This window comes from Anabrus simplex, chromosome 1, assembly GCF_040414725.1.
Source record: "Anabrus simplex isolate iqAnaSimp1 chromosome 1, ASM4041472v1, whole genome shotgun sequence".
Lineage (NCBI taxonomy): Eukaryota > Metazoa > Arthropoda > Insecta > Orthoptera > Tettigoniidae > Anabrus > Anabrus simplex.
Window position 1 is genome coordinate 1,351,354,470 of NC_090265.1, and position 16,440 is coordinate 1,351,370,909.

Consider the following 16,440-nt stretch of genomic DNA (forward strand, 5'->3'; position numbering starts at 1 on the left):
GCTGCTGGCTTTCTGCTTTGTGTTTGCAGTGTCGGGAAGATCGTCGCCTGTGCCCCCAAGCTTCAAGGGAGGGCCCCCCGCTGGAGCTGGTCCCTGGGCATCTTACTCTCCTGAGGCCGTGTGTCAGCGGCAAAATCTTGCAAACTGCAGCATGTGTCACCTCGCCCTAACGGGGTTGGAACTTTCTCAACCATCACCATTGTTGGGTGATGTGCTGGGCCGCCTACTCCTAGGCCTTACCATCTTGCGGACATGTTGCCAATGCTGGCCAGTCTGGTCCAATTGTGTGCTTTGGGACTCATCAGCTCTGTCATTTGTCACCGTGTCATCCCGGGAAGACATATTTCTTCATATTTCATCTCTCATCTCCACAAGGAAGAGCTCGTCGAAAACAAATGATGAAAATTGTATATCAAGATGTATATTTGTGTAAAACTCTTGTATGTTGCTTCAAAAGAAAAAAAAGAAAGAAGAAGATGCCCCTTCTTGAGAAGGGACTCCCAAACTACCCCCCCCCCTGGTAAGGGTCTTGGGGCGGGAGATCTGTGCCGTATGTTTTAGGCAATTCCCCTGCCCCCTTTGGGCTTTGTTGGCTGCCTGGTTGCGCCTTTAACATTGATGCTTGTTTTTTCCATTTATTATTTATTATTATTATTAGCTGTGTTCGGCGTTTTACGGGTTATGATTTATAAATGTGTTACCAACTAGCACCTTCCTTCGACGTTGATTTTCTCCCTTCGTCCTGCCGCCGCGCTACTATGGCAACATGCCTCCCGGCTTTTCCAGCCAATTGGGCTGGCCTTCCTCCCCTCCGTCCCGTCCGCCGCTCGCTTGTCGAGCTACGGACGGAGGTGAGGCTCTTGACTTGCCTGATAGCCAGCAGCGGCAGATGTACTCGGTGCTTTGAGTTGCGGCGGGTAGTCCGTTTGGGTTTCGAACCCTGTCTTGTCCATGGTGTGGAGGTAAGCTCTTCTACTAGATAAAACTGATGTACTAGCGCGGGGTAGAACAAAGGGAGGATCTCACTCTTGGGATTCCGAAATATTCAGTCCTACGACGTGAGTGTAACCCAGTGCCTTTTAATGTTATTGTATATGGGCAGGCACCTTGAAAATTAGCTGCCACCTCCATCGTCATTGGTTAAGGCTAATAGAGTCTCTGCTATTGTATGTACTGAGTGCTTTTGAACGGAGGGCAGTTTTAATGGTTGAATTTTGTTTTTAATGTTCTGGCTCAATGCCCAGTATGAATGTACTTAGTTCACAGCCTGAGGCTGTCTTGAAATTTAAACTATATTGTACATGTTAACACGCTAAAAGGAAAACCCACTAAGGGGATTTGTATTGAAAATAAATGTGGTTATTTGCTAAAAGGAATGTTAGCTTGAAACAGGCCCAGGCCCGTGCGCTTTTTCCTTCATTCCTTCCCCTGTGGGGATGTTTGTAAACCCTAAGCAGGGGTACATATAATATTTGGTTTCTGTTACATTCTCCTCCACAAACCGGGTCTCTTGAGCTGCTAACATCTGGATTTCATGTCTATCTAAGAAAATTTCGAGTTCTTTCTGTTTGCCGGTTTTTAGCAAGGAATTTACATTAAGAGTGCCTAAAAAAGAATTTCCTCTTAAATTTACAGTCTGAAAGGATTCCAAGGATGCTCCGACTCCCCTTATTGCAGATCTACGAACTCCCCAGAACCCTAGATCCCGATGCATTGCAAAACGCAACGGTGGTTTTCTCTTCCGAGCTACCACCTGGGTTAGTGCTTTCATTCAGCGGACTTTCCATTCTGCAATTGAAATTGTACATTTTACAAGGTAGGAAATTCAATCCAAGATAAGATTGGATTGTTAGTCCGAAATGATTTTTATTCGTGCTTTACTCCACTAGGTTCTTCCACTCTCTCCGCCGTTGGGACATTATATTCGTCATCCGCCTTCGAGACCGTTGACCAGGTTTCACCTGTAACCCTAGGCAGGTGCTCTTACAGGGTGCTACTATCCGGAGCCAGACGGACCCAGGTTTTATTACGATGATGTTACTCCTCCCCCTCCTCCTTCCCCATCACTTGCAAGATGAGGCCCCCCGCTTGGGACCGGCAACGGCGGAGTTATTATTATTATTATTATTATTATTATTATTATTATTATTATTATTATTATTATTATTATTATTATTATTATTATTATTGTACACTTACATCCCAGCAGGAAAGTCAAAAAATGATATTTGAGATAAAAGTAGAAGACATTACAATCTAGGATGAATACTTTATTAGTTCAGGGGATGGTCTAAAAACACCTCAAACACCTCCGTGAATCTACTCCTATCGGTAGAGGTTGTAGTGTGCCTGCCCCTTACTCTCGTTTGATTATACAGTTGATTCCGTGTTGAAGGGAGAAGAAAATATATGGCATGCTTTCAATGCCGGATGCCCTTCCTAATTCCAATCACAAGTGAGCAGCTATTAATGATTAAATGAATGATGGTGAATGAAATTGGGTCAAGAGGTCGAAGGAATCGGCTGTGGCTTATGAATAGGAACTGTTCCGCCATTTGCCTTTAAGTGAAAATAGGAAACCACAGAAAACCATTCTGACCCTCAAGTGATGGAAACCCAAGAAAAGCATTCTTAAGACAGGTGAGGGTAGAGTTCAAACCCACTCGCCTCCTGACTTCTGAGTTTGGTTCCAAAGACGTTGCACATTAACACACGTGGTCACTGGACTCGGTACCAATCCTATCGGTTGATGCTACTTTTAAAGGCCATGGAGAATACAATTTCCGAACTTTTGAATATTACATATCGATCTTATGAAAATGTTTACTATTTTATATATTTCCTAATTTATATATTTCTATTTCCTACGTCCTATCGTTTATATAAACAAAAATGTATATGCTATTTGTAACAACAAGAGAAGGAATAGTAAACTGTGATCTTTCATGCCTCAAACTTTCCCTACAGGGCTGAGTGGCTCAGACGGTTGAGGCGCTGTCCTACTGAGCCCTACTTGGCAGGTTCGATCCTGCTCATTCCGGTGGTATTTGGAGGTGCTCAAATACGTCAGCCTCGGTGCCGGTAGATTCACTGGAGCGTAAAAGTTCTCCTGTGGGACTAAATTCCGGCATTACAAGTCTCCAAGAACCGTAAGAGTAATTAATGGGATGTAAAAGAAATAACATTGTTATTATCAGTATCGTTATACTTATTATTAATATATAATCATCATCATACATTTCCATCCCAGCAGGAAAGTTACCGGTCTAGATACGTGAATGTATCCCAAAGGGGGCTATGATTGGTCGTCGTGGACGTCTGCATGATGTGCGATCTAGGAGAGCTTCCTCACCATTTGGAGTAATATGTATGAATGTTAGTTAGGAAGAGCTGGGGATTTAGTTACAAGCAGATGTACTAGTACGCAGATTTATGTACACGCCCTGGGAGAGAAAGAATTATCATGCTCTATAAAAATTCTAGGGATCCTTTCTGGTGAACTCTGGCGTTTATGTTACGGGCATTTCGAAATATTATTTTAATTAATTAAAGTGGGGATGGAAATCGATGATCGCAGAGATTTTGAGAACAGCGGGCGTGATGAAAGTAAGAAAGGTGTGTCGGATTACTTACATTTTGCTAGTGATGATGATAATAGCATAATTAAGATTGATTTTCTTACGAAAGTTTCTGAAATTGAAAGTGAAGTTTTCGTGAAGGTGATGTAGGTTGTTAAGTGAGTGAAGAGGGTTTACGAAGTATACATCAGAGTAAGGATGTTTTTGTTGAGTACAACTTTATTTAAAGCTCACAAGCGAAGAACGGCTATTTAATGTCCATTTGTCATTGATTAGTTTCTAGTTTGACGTACCAACGTCTTCGTTGCTATGGTAATCAACAAGTTACTATTGAAAATGGAAGTCGGTGTTTGTGGACATTGCAATTAAGGTACGTTCAATGTCGGTATAAAAGTTCCTTTTTTCTATATCCTTCTTTATGATTGTGTGTGTATGAAATAATTTTTCTAGTGACAGGGCCATTAGTCTCGATACGTTAGGTCCGCCTAGTGAGAAAATCGTTGGTCTGGATTCGTTAGGTATGGCTAGCGACAAAACCATTAGTATGTGATAAAGGAAAGGTGGTGTGGGGGTATAAGACCCCAGTTTAGATGCCGCAAAGCGGCTTTATGCCTCTATTTCTTATTCGTATTACATCATAAGTCGTGTTATTCCAAGATTGTTATATCATGGCCTGCGGTGGGACAAATAGATTCTGCCATTGGCTGAAGATTTATTTTATGAAACGTCACTCCCATATTTCAAGACAGCCAGATGTTCTGTCTTGAATTATGGGAACGACATTTCATTGGCATAATCTTCGACCAATGGCAGAGTCCATTCGCCCACCGTTATCCATGATTACCATGTTATTTATCCTGGCGAGTCGTATGTATGTTATAACCTTTGTTGATTTAAGTGTAAGTGATAAGATTAAGGTTAGGTCGATAATGTATGAAAATGGTGATTTTGAAATTAATGAAACTTCTAGTAAGAAGATTGGGAGTGGCAGTGTTGTTGGCATGACAGTGATGCGAGTAGAACCCGATATAGAAGGTGATGAAGGTGGATTAAGATGGATTAATTGTTGGGGCATTAAGTAGTAATGATACCGATGTGGAAGTGAATTATGGAAATTATTTCAGTAATAGGGTGAGCGTGAGTGAGGCAACGTGTGCTAAGCGTGGTGTGAATGAGCTCGAGGCAATGGAAGTACTCATGTTTGATAAGTGTGATTTAACTATGACCTTTGTTTGTGAAGGGTTGCTTGAAGCGGATTGTAGGTCATATTTTGTACTTAAGGGGATTCATAGGAAGGATGGTAAATTGTATGGTGATTCAGGGTTAAACTATTTTGTGAGAAAGTTTTGTGTCAGAGATCATGTGTGTGAGTTGGGAATGTTTCAGGAAAGTGAGAATGGAATTCGTGAGAAGACAGGAAGTCTATTCAAGCGAATGTGTTATGTTCTATTTAATGCTGAGAGTTGTGTGAATGATTTGAATGACGTGTTGAACTATATCAATGTGAGATTTGAGAAATGGAATGTGATCTGCTTGCCTGCATTAGCCATTGGTTTGTTGAAAAGAAAACGTAGTGAGATTCTTGTGCATTTCTGAAATAGGGATTTTAAATGTGAACTTTGTTCTGAATGTTCCGAAATACAGCTTGTATGATTCTTTTGTTTTACTGAATGGGATGAATATTTATGTGTGAGGTAGACAGGATTCTGTATGTAGTCAGATTGTATTACGGGATGTATTCCTCATCCTTCGATGCTGATGTTATGTATAGTTCTTTTATTTATATCAGAGCCCGTATACTGTGGACAGTAGAATAGGCAAGTGTGCTTATCCGCTTCTAACCTCTGACGACAAGGTCCTTGGGATATAATATATACAGCTTCCGCAGATATAAGACATAGGATCTGCAACTTGGATGTAAATATTATCAATTTTGAGCTAGTGTTCAGTAGTAAGGATGGATTGTGTTCAATGTATGTGAATGTATATTTAAACCAAGTGTTAGAGTCAGTGAACACAGTATTATAAACGTAAAATATCTGTGTGATATTAAAAGTGCCAGTAATGATAATATGCAAGTTGTATTGATACACAGAGACAGTGAAGGGTATTCGTCTCTATTTCATTCCAGGCAACCGGGTGAGTTGGTCGTGCGGTTAGGGGCGCGCAGCTGTGTGCTTGTATCCGGGAGATAGTGGGTTCGAATCCCACTGTCGGCAGGCCTGAAGATGGTTTTCCGTGGTTTCCCATTTTCACGCCAAGCAAATGGTGGCTGGAGCTGTACCTTCATTAAGGCCACGGCGGCTTCCTTCCCACTCCTAGTCCTTTCCTATCCTATTGTCGCCATAAGACCTATCTGTGTCGGTGCGACGTAAAGCAGATTACAAAAACATTCAAGGCAAATTCAGGATGGTACCTAAATTAAGGCCGCTGCCGCTCCCTTCCCTCTTCTTTGTCTATCCCTTCCGATCTTCCCATTCACTTCCCCACAAGGCTCCTGTTCAGCGTAGCAGGTGAGGCCGCCTAGGCGATGTGCTGGTCCTCCGCCCCAGCTGTATCGACCGACCAAAAGTCTCACGTTCCAGGACACTGGCCTTGAGGTGGTAGAGGTGGGATCCCTCACTGAGTCAAAGAGAAAAAAAACCTAGAGGGTAAATAGATTATGAAATAAAGAAGGAATAATGTTAATAATGTTGTATGAATTGTTATAAAGTTATTTTAATATATATGTAATATTACCGGTATTTTATATATATAAATAATTGACTTACTGATTTCTGAGCATCGTAAACCCACTGCCTTTGTCATTGCTTGTCCCATCTCTGCTGAAATGTTGCTTTCCGGACGATCCTTGGCTTTCTTCAAGGCACGTTGGAAATATAAACCGGTCATAGTCCTCACTTGTCTCTTCTATCTGGTTGCAGTCCATCGCCGTAGTCTACCGTCCTTAACCTTTCCTTCTATGATCAACTTCTCTAGATTGTCTCCAGATTGTCTCGCAATGTGTCCAAAGAGCATTCGCTCAGTGATACGAGAAGGAAGGTATTTTGAAATATTCAGCTCCTGATGTTTTGGGCGCACAGGTTTTCTTTGCTGTCCAAGACACCCGTAGCATTCTTCGTCCGCACTGTATTTCGAGGTCATTGATATTGTTTCTGCCATATACCTTCACGGTCCAGGTATCACGGCTATATGAGAAAATAGGGAATGCATGGGTTTCAACGAGACGGATCTTTGTACTATTACTAATTTTCCTGTTGTTCCAGAACTAAGTTCATTTCATCATAGTGACTCGTCCTTGCAAAATTCCTCTGCTTATATGCTTATCGGAACTTCCTGTATCACTGACTATTGACCCTAGGTATACGAAGTCGGGCTCTAACTTCATTTCCATCAAATCGGTGAGTTCTACTTATCCTGTTCTATCAGTCATGAATTCGGACTTAGTGATATTGAGCTTCAGTTCATACTCATTAATAATAATGATAATAATAATAATAATAATAATAATAATAATAATAATAATAATAATAATAATAATACAGTCGAACATGCCCTAACGGACACCTTTTTTCAGCGGACACCTCCCCCTAACAGACATTTTTTCCAGGGAACCGGTTTTAATTTACATAAGACACGTGTTAATTAAGCCTCATTTAAGAGGACAACTCGAGTTACGGACAGCGGACATTACCATTCATCTCGTCCAATTGTCTTAAGTGAACACTTCACGCGTTCCAGAACACTTTCTTTGCACAGGGCTATTATCTTGCAATCATTCTGAAAACATACGGGAATGTCTTATGAATGTTTGTACTATTTCGTGTCCAAAGAAAACAGAAAGGAAGGTATAAAGGAATGCTGAAGTAGCCATGAAGTTACTCATTGTTCTGTACGAGGCTCATTCCAAACATTTCGTTAGGATCGTCTTTTGTTCTACCGTAATAAGCCCTTCCTGTGTCCAGATCGGTGAAGGTAAAAGATTCCCAGCCAGCATCCCAGGGTGTCTGGAATTCGGATTAGTTATTCGTGGGACCCAAAAGAGGTACGATGCGCCATTATGTATGTATGTTCAGTCCGTTAGCGATTCCGCTGATGGGATCTTCAACAGCTCTGCCATCAGCTGTCATAGATGGCCTAGGCATCACTGAAAAGGCGTACTGGGGAAATGAGGAGTGAGGTAGTTTCCCGTTGCTTTCCTCACCTAGCCAGATTTGCTATTACATATCAGTCTGTCAAGCCCACTGAAATGCATACACCAACCGACCCTATGGACAACATTTTCACACCATTCATAGGAGGGACTGGCTGCATAAAGTGTGGCATTACTAGCATCGTTCATACCTCAGGCACTTTCATATTGTCAAAGCCAAGGTTAAGACTGAGACAGTTCAATGAAAGTAACAAAATTTCTTTAGCCTATACCAGAAGACATAGTGCACTGTAAACACTAGGTCCTGCCAGCAAAGGCAATACCACATTTATATATTTCGATATTCCTGATGAACGTCTCCATCCGACACACCAAGGCAATGATACACCAACTCTAAAGTGCAATATATTACTTGTAACATTTCTTGTTCAACTATTATTTCATAAATTATACCTCAAATTATTCACTTAACTATTTATTAAACATAATGCGAGAATAAAAAGAATTGGAAGGGGAAAATTATATTTACAACTTGAGTTCCAAAATGATTAGTTACTGCTGAACAGCTGATTTGTCATATTCATATGGTACGATCCTACTTTACTGTTCACTTGCTCCTCATCATTAATTGAAGTGGACTAGATTTTCTCTTTACACCCTTTTATGAATGGAAATTATTGACTTACAATCTACACTTGACAATAGATATTATTCTAAGCTGTACTCTTGGTCTATACCATTAACTGAAGATTGAAGTTTAGTATATCATATCTTACAAAGAATTACGTTAATCGACATCACAAGTTTTTCATCTAATAGAGTTATTACATTGTTAAACTACTCAGTCTGAAATTATTTGAATTCATATGAACTTTTACCTGAACTTTAGCTTAATTTTATTTGAATTTTAACTGAATTTTATTATGACTTATTGTAACTGTTTGATGAATACTAATAAATAAAATCAAATATATCATGAATAATATATAAATAAAAACATGTAAATAACATCACTCAAAAACTTCATAGAATACGTTAAATGAATTACTTTAATAAAAATAGTTAACCGAACTGTCCGTAGTATGGGCGCCAGAGTTCACCAGAATGGATCCCTCGAATTTTGATCGAGCATAATAAACTTTATATCCCAGGGCGTGTACATAATGCTGCGTACTGGTACATCTGCTGCAGGCCTTACCTAACCTCCTGAAAACGACTAAATAGGTAGGAACTGCACCTAGGTTCATCAATAACTCCACTGATTCTAAAATAGCTAACTATATTCTTAACAAAATCCGTGCATGAGCACCTTATCAACACACAAAATTATACATATAATACACACATAAAATATTGCTGGAAGACTCCATATTTACAACAACAACAATGAAAAACAGTGGGAAAACGAAAGCGAGAACTAAGCTACCATTTGTAGATAGTCCGATGAACAATGTTCGTATATGTAGATAAATACCCTTCACTGTCTCTGTATCAATTCTACTTGTCAATTCTCAAAATCGGCACTTATAGCATCACACAGATACTGTACCTCGTAATACTGTGTTCACAGACTTTTAACACTCGTTGTAATGATATATACATTTTAGCAACACACGCCTGTCGATCCTCGACGTAATTTATGGAAAGTCTTAGATAGCTTTCACCAACATATAATGCCAGACATCCACAAGTACTACAACACTTAATGCGCACGCCCTCCACAATTTGTTGATCAGCCACTTTCCACGAACATAACAAGACTACGGTCCACGAATATTTGGAGCCCAGTCCATTGCAGCCGTATCACTCCATTACCGTGTATCAGCACCACTTCCTTCCCGTACAGTGTGTCAGTTGTCGTTCCTTCATACAGTGTTACTGCTTGTAGTTGTAGTAGTTCTCTTCCGCTGTGATGTCGGAGTTTATATAAAGACCTCGGCATAACCCTTCCTCTCAGATGATACGTCGGGATTGGTCCTTGCCCGCCAATCATGAGTGATCTCTAGTCAAGACCAAGCCCTGAACTCATACTTGGTCTCAAGACAATAACAAACGCTCGGGTATATCACATGAGTCATACAAATTTTCCTAGTACCACAACAAGCTCATCTCCTCAGACTCGGATATATACATGACTAATAGAACTTCCCGACGACAACAACAAATACATATCATAAGACACTGGGGTAGCCACATGACTCATCCAAATTACCAGAGTTATTAAAGCAATGTTTTCCCACTCGTGCAAAACAAATTACTCATACCTACATATATGGTTACCTTCCAGCTTACAAAGATTAATGACAAAATATACAAATGTAATACTAATAATAATACTAATAATAATAATAAAAATAATAATAATAATAATAATAATAATAATAATAATAATAATAACTAGCGAATGTACCCGTGCTTCGCTACGGTATTCTACATTGTATTCGAATATCGAAGTAAATAGTGAACATGCAGTAAATAAGATTGTTTTAAAATTGCATGTCTCTTAGCGTTATTCGGGAAAGAGCATGGGGAGTTCCCTATACGTTGTTTCCAATGTAAAGTGTTTGTTACGGATTTGTGATATAACGGCAGGCTCACTTGCCTACTGCCATTCACAATCGAGTTGGGAAGTTTACATTATAATTGCAGGCCCCATTGCCTACTACGCGGACAGAATCGATTTGGGGAGTTTTCGTTAAAATGGCAGCCCCCCTTTCCTACTTCGAGACAGATTACAGTTGAGGAGTTTTTATTATAATGGCAGGCAATTACCCTACTATCACTCGAAATTGAGTTGTGCAGTTATCATTATAATGCCAGGCCCATTTTCCTACTTCCAGCCAGCTTACTGCCAGTCACACCAAGTTGGTGAGTTTCCATCAAAATAGCAGGCCACTATGCCTAATGCAAGTCACATTTTAGATGAGGACATTTTTTTATAATGGCGGGCACCTTTACCTACTGCCAAACACAATCGGGTAGGGGAGTTTTAAACAAAACTGCATGCTCACTTGCCTTCTGCAACTCAAATCGAGAAGTGAACTATTCATTACAATTGTAGGCCTTCCTTATTAATGACAGTTACACAGGAGTTGGAGAAGGAACCCTTTCCTACTGCCAGTCAAAGTCGGTGAGGGGAGTACTGATTACAATAGCAGACACACCCTTTATCAATCGCAAAAAATCGACATCAGTAAATATATATAGATCGACATACGAAAGTATATGCGTGTTTACAATACTGAAGACCTTCATTTACAGATTGACTGCTACTAAACGTACGTCATACCGACAAAGGATTATATCAAAAGACACGCCGGATTTAGTGGCCTAAATGGCTGGTCCTATGATATGTCATCTATTCTTGGGTCAGATTGAGTCAGAAACGTAGAACAGGGTAACGTTTTTGTAAGATTATCTCACATTACATTACTTTTCGGATAATTATGTGACAGCTATATACATAGCATTTGGCTCACATATGGCTACTGGGTGGACCAATTTTCGTGAAGAGTTTGATGATTCTGTATTTCATATAAGTAATCGAAAGTATGAATTATGCATGTGAAAATTCCAAATTGACTTAACATCGATTAATAGAGAAAAATCAAACGTAAAAGGGATACAGATACGGCAAAAAGTCATAAGACCAAGGTTGTAGATCATTCCAAATTGAACGGAGATTGTGCAATCTGTTATGTGATAGGAATTTCCGAAGGTCTGCACCATAATTAAAATTGCCTGCATATTTCGATATTCTTCGGGGATAAAAAGTGAAAAATTTAATGATTTTGGATGTTTTCCGTTCGTTACAGGCTAAAACGTATAATTTTGTGAAATTTCAATTATCTTCTTCTCCTTCTGGCAGATTATGCCGCAATCTGGATTTTGGGCGAGGCGGGTAAAAATTAGGACTTTCAGGAAACTAAACCAAAAATTATGCAGATGGTCATTATTACCCCTTAAACGGAAAGCTGTACGTAAATATCGCCAAAATAGTCAGTGTAGAGGCACATAGTCGTTACGATTTGATTTATATAGATAAGGAATCTGCTCCATGTAAAACACCTTTAGGGCTATGTCCGCTGGACTTAACCTGCAAAACTGACCATTCAAGATATCTCCCTTATTAATCCTCCTGACGAAAAAATGCACATGAAAAAAAGGTTTAGAGGTGGAATTCCATCACGTTTGTTCGATTTCCAGTCAGGTTGGTCTTGTTCTGTATATATTGTGGAAGAGTAAAATCACCATTTCGGTTGCCTATAAACCGCCAGTCCATTCCGGAACATGAAATGTTATTTACATTTAAAACCTACCTTTGGACAGGTGGATGCTAAATATAAATTATGGTTCGAATTTCTTCAGTAGTTTTCAAGTTGTAAGGAATACGCTTTACACGCACCCGCTCGTGAGTTAAGTCCGATGGGACTTGTACAGAAAAACGGTCCGTTAATGATGTCTCCCTTATTAGTCCTCGTATTGAAATGATGCACATGAGAAAAAAGGTTTAGAAATTAATTTCTACCAAGGCAGGTAGATTTAAATTAACGGTGGTTGTGTATATTTTGTGGAAGTGCAAAATCACTGTTTCGGTTTCGTATAAACCCCCAGTCAGTTCAGGGATTTAGAAACAATATTTGCCCTAAAACCTATCAAGGACAGGTGTATTCTAAATATGATTCTTGGTGGAAATACATCCAGTAGTTTGTAGCACTCGCGTACATACGGCGTAATAATGGAAGAAAATAATACAGTTAAGAAAGTTGAAAATAATAGAAAATAGATTATAACTGAGGACAGTCGGATAACGACAAATTTGTAAATGCCAAGTTAATGTACTGGAAAATCAAATGCCCCTCAATAAATGATGCTAGTGTGAGTTATGGATATAATAAAGCGGTAACAGGGGAGAAATTTAGGTCCAGTGATTGCTAGGTAAACAAATAATAAGAAGATGACTAATGGTGTTATTATTTAATCTATTCGAGGGCGGTTATAACATCCAACGATATTCCACCAATATCCCGCAGATAGGCCGATTGATGCCTCTCTTGCCTTCTACCTAAGGAACAACCACGAATTTAAAAGCATGATGAGGAAAATGGCAATACGTTACTTCCCTGCTGGCATGCAGTCAGAGACGTTGCCATGGTAACCTGTAGGTTCGTTGTCGGTCTGTCGGTCACTCAATGCAGAGCATGATACCAGCGGAAAATTGTAAATTTCTCCGTCATGTGAAGAGTAAGGTAAATTATGAACATAACGAAGTTGTTTATATTGAAGAGACGTTTCACGTACGGTAAACGAAGTTTACAGAAAATCAATAGTATAAGAGAAAATGGGGGAAAACCATTCTGGCTTTCCTATAAACCCCCCCGTCTATTCAAGGATTTTAAAATGATATGCATATTGAAACCTTCCCCGGCATGAGTATACTCTAAATATGAAGTTTGGTTGAGATCTATTCAGCCGTTTCGACGTGATGGTGGATAAACCATTCTGGTTTTCCTATAAACCCCCCGTCTGTTCAAAGATTTTAAAATGATATGCATATCAAAACCTTCCCCGGGATGAGTATACTCTAAATATGAAGTTTGGTTGAGATCTATCCAGCCGTTTCGACGTGATGGTGGAAAAACCATTCTGGTTTTCCTATAAACCCCCGTGTATTCAAAGATTTTAAAATGATATGTATATCGAAACCTTCCCGGCGATGAGTATACTCTAAATATGAAGTTTGGTTGAGATCTATTCAGCCGTTTCGACGTGATGGTGGAAGAACCATTCTGGTTTTCCAATAAACCCCCCGTGTATTCAAAGATTTTAAAATGATATGCATATCGAATCCTTTCCCGGGATGAGTATACTCTAAATATGAAGTTTGGTTGAGATCTATTCAGCCGTTTCGACGTGATGGTGGATAAACTATTCTGGTTTTCCTATAAACCCCCCGTCTGTTCAAAGATTTTAAAATGATATGCATATCAAAACCTTCCCCGGGATGAGTATACTCTTAATATGAAGTTTGGTTGAGATCTATCCAGCCGTTTCGACGTGATGGTGGAAAAACCATTCTGGTTTTCCTATAAACCCCTCGTCTATTCAAAGATTTTAAAATGATATGCATATCGAAACCTTCCCCGGGATGAGTGTACTCTAAATATGAAGTTTGGTTGAGATCTATCCAGCCGTTTCGACGTGATGGTGGAAAAACCATTCTGGTTTTCCAATAAACCCCCCGTGTATTCAAAGATTTTAAAATGATATGCATATCGAAACCTTCCCCGGGATGAGTATACTCTAAATATGAAGTTTGGTTGAGATCTATCCAGCCGTTTCGACGTGATGGTGGAACAGACAAACAGACAGACACGAAACGTAAAAACCACCGATTCGGTCTTGAGTTGACCTAAAACGGATAAATATCTGAAAAATTGGCAAAACAAAAGAAATTACAGACAGCGGACCCCCTACAATTTTATTTATATAGATTTAACTAGGTATTATGAAATCAGATATGTGCCAATAAGTAACATACTTCCATACGGTGATACATTATCACCTGAAATTAATTATATTCCAGTTTGCCACTAATAATGAATCATTTTGTAACATCAATCCTGACTTGACTTGAATAAAATATAGCTCTATGTGTGCCGATTAATCCTACCATAATCCAGAATCATGACATTTATTTGTACTATAGAGGTTATCAGAAGATTATAGTTCATTATCATAGGTCTACTTAAGGTTGAATATCCTGCAATCATAGCGGTATACATCTTCTTGACGACAAAAATACTACTATGCCATCTCTGACAAGCGTGACCCTATCTGGTATCAGCTCACATCTAAAATATTCCATTTCTTCTTATAACCGACGATATATACATATACTTCCACATATTTAACATTTTCTCATACTTTTTATACAAATATATCACTTCACAAATCATGTACTACATCGCATATCTTCTTAATACCTCTAACTCTTCGCAGAATTAACTTTCCTCGGCGTTATTGCTTCAATTCTCATCCATAATGAACATAGGATCTCTTTATTCTTTCATATGTTGAGAGTTATCGTCCTGTGCAATGACATTACTATGCTCCATATCCACGCTTAACGATACAGCATATAATCCCTCCAATACTCTTTGAAATAACCTCTACATTAACTTTACTAATGATCTGGGGATCTATACATATTCTCGCACATACTTTACTACGGCATAAAATTCATGGTAGGACTGAGATTCATTCATATCTAGGTCACTTCCTATTCTAATATAAATTGATTAGCACACAAGTTACTCTTCAAAACTTTCCACATGAAATAGGTTATCTCGTAGATCATGTTTAGCACATCGATTATATTTCACTTGCAGGTAAACTACTAAGTTATTTTTTACCAAATCATCTATAAAATGTTTTGAAAAACAAGAAACTTATCTCGTTTCCTTCGTCTTTTGGGATTGTTTCTTCCCCTCAGGTACTCCATGCGAACCTCACGGTTGGCACCTAATTCTGCGGATGCCATTCTGCTCTCAGTCGATCATCTTGGGTTGGATTAAGTAATCCTGGGCAGTTTATTCCCTCATCTTTAGCAGCATTCCATGTTGACAAGCTCGTTCATGAAATAACAGCATACAATTTGTAACAGACAATACATATTGATGATGTTCATTAAGCCTTAATAAAATTATTTCTCCAAGTATTTGTAGTATATATAATTATATTGAGATTTATGAAGACTGAATGTGTTTTCTTGGATATTACGAATGTTAATAAGTAGTTTGCACCTCTCTCCTCTCTCGGTTGGTTAACTAAATGTACGTATAGCGCTCAGGTTTTCTTCCGACCTTGCGAAGAAATTCGTATGGAATTTCGAATTTTCCCTACTTATTTTCCGTTGTCTATTGACAATTTGATTAAAAATTATTATTAATCTGCTTCTGTATAAATTTTCTTCTTCTGTTGCGATATTTTATTACAATATTTTATCCTCTCAGATTAAGTACGGCTGTCTCTAGTAACGGCCGATTAAGAAGTCATTTTTCCCCTTCTTTTGCTGTCTAAACAATCTAAATCCCATTTCGTGGTCATTTACACGGTCATCGCGATTCTGTGCATTCTGCTATCGCGTCAATTTGGATTTCAGTTACGTAATAAGTTAATTTACTCTGTTTAACTTCGCTGCTGGCACTTGCATTTTCCTTCGATCTCATGAAATTTCCACTTTATGGATAGCGTAATGGTTCAGTAATTGGTGCACATTGTGAGATTTGTAGTTGCCGGGAATGCCACCAATGACTGTTAACTTACGAGTTACCAAATTATTGTCGAGCATACCTTGCATCATTGTATTCATAACACATATCGTCGGTGATACGGTCGAGGTCATGTAGGGCCTATATTAAGTTTGGTCGAGTTTTATCCAGTCGTTTCCCCGTGATGGTGGGAGAGACGGACAAACAGACAGGAAAGCTAAAAATCACTGATACGGTCTTCAGTTGACCTAAATCGGATAGGTAAGGTAAGGGTTCTTCTGCCCGAAGGCAGGTCCGAACCTACGCAGAGGTGATCCTGAGCCGGAGTTTACGTGCGGTAGGGTGGCCAGTTCCTTTCCGCTCCTCCATTCCCTTACCCCCACCAACAGCGCGTGGCAACCCATCCAACTCTTGACCACGCCCAATGTTGCTTAAC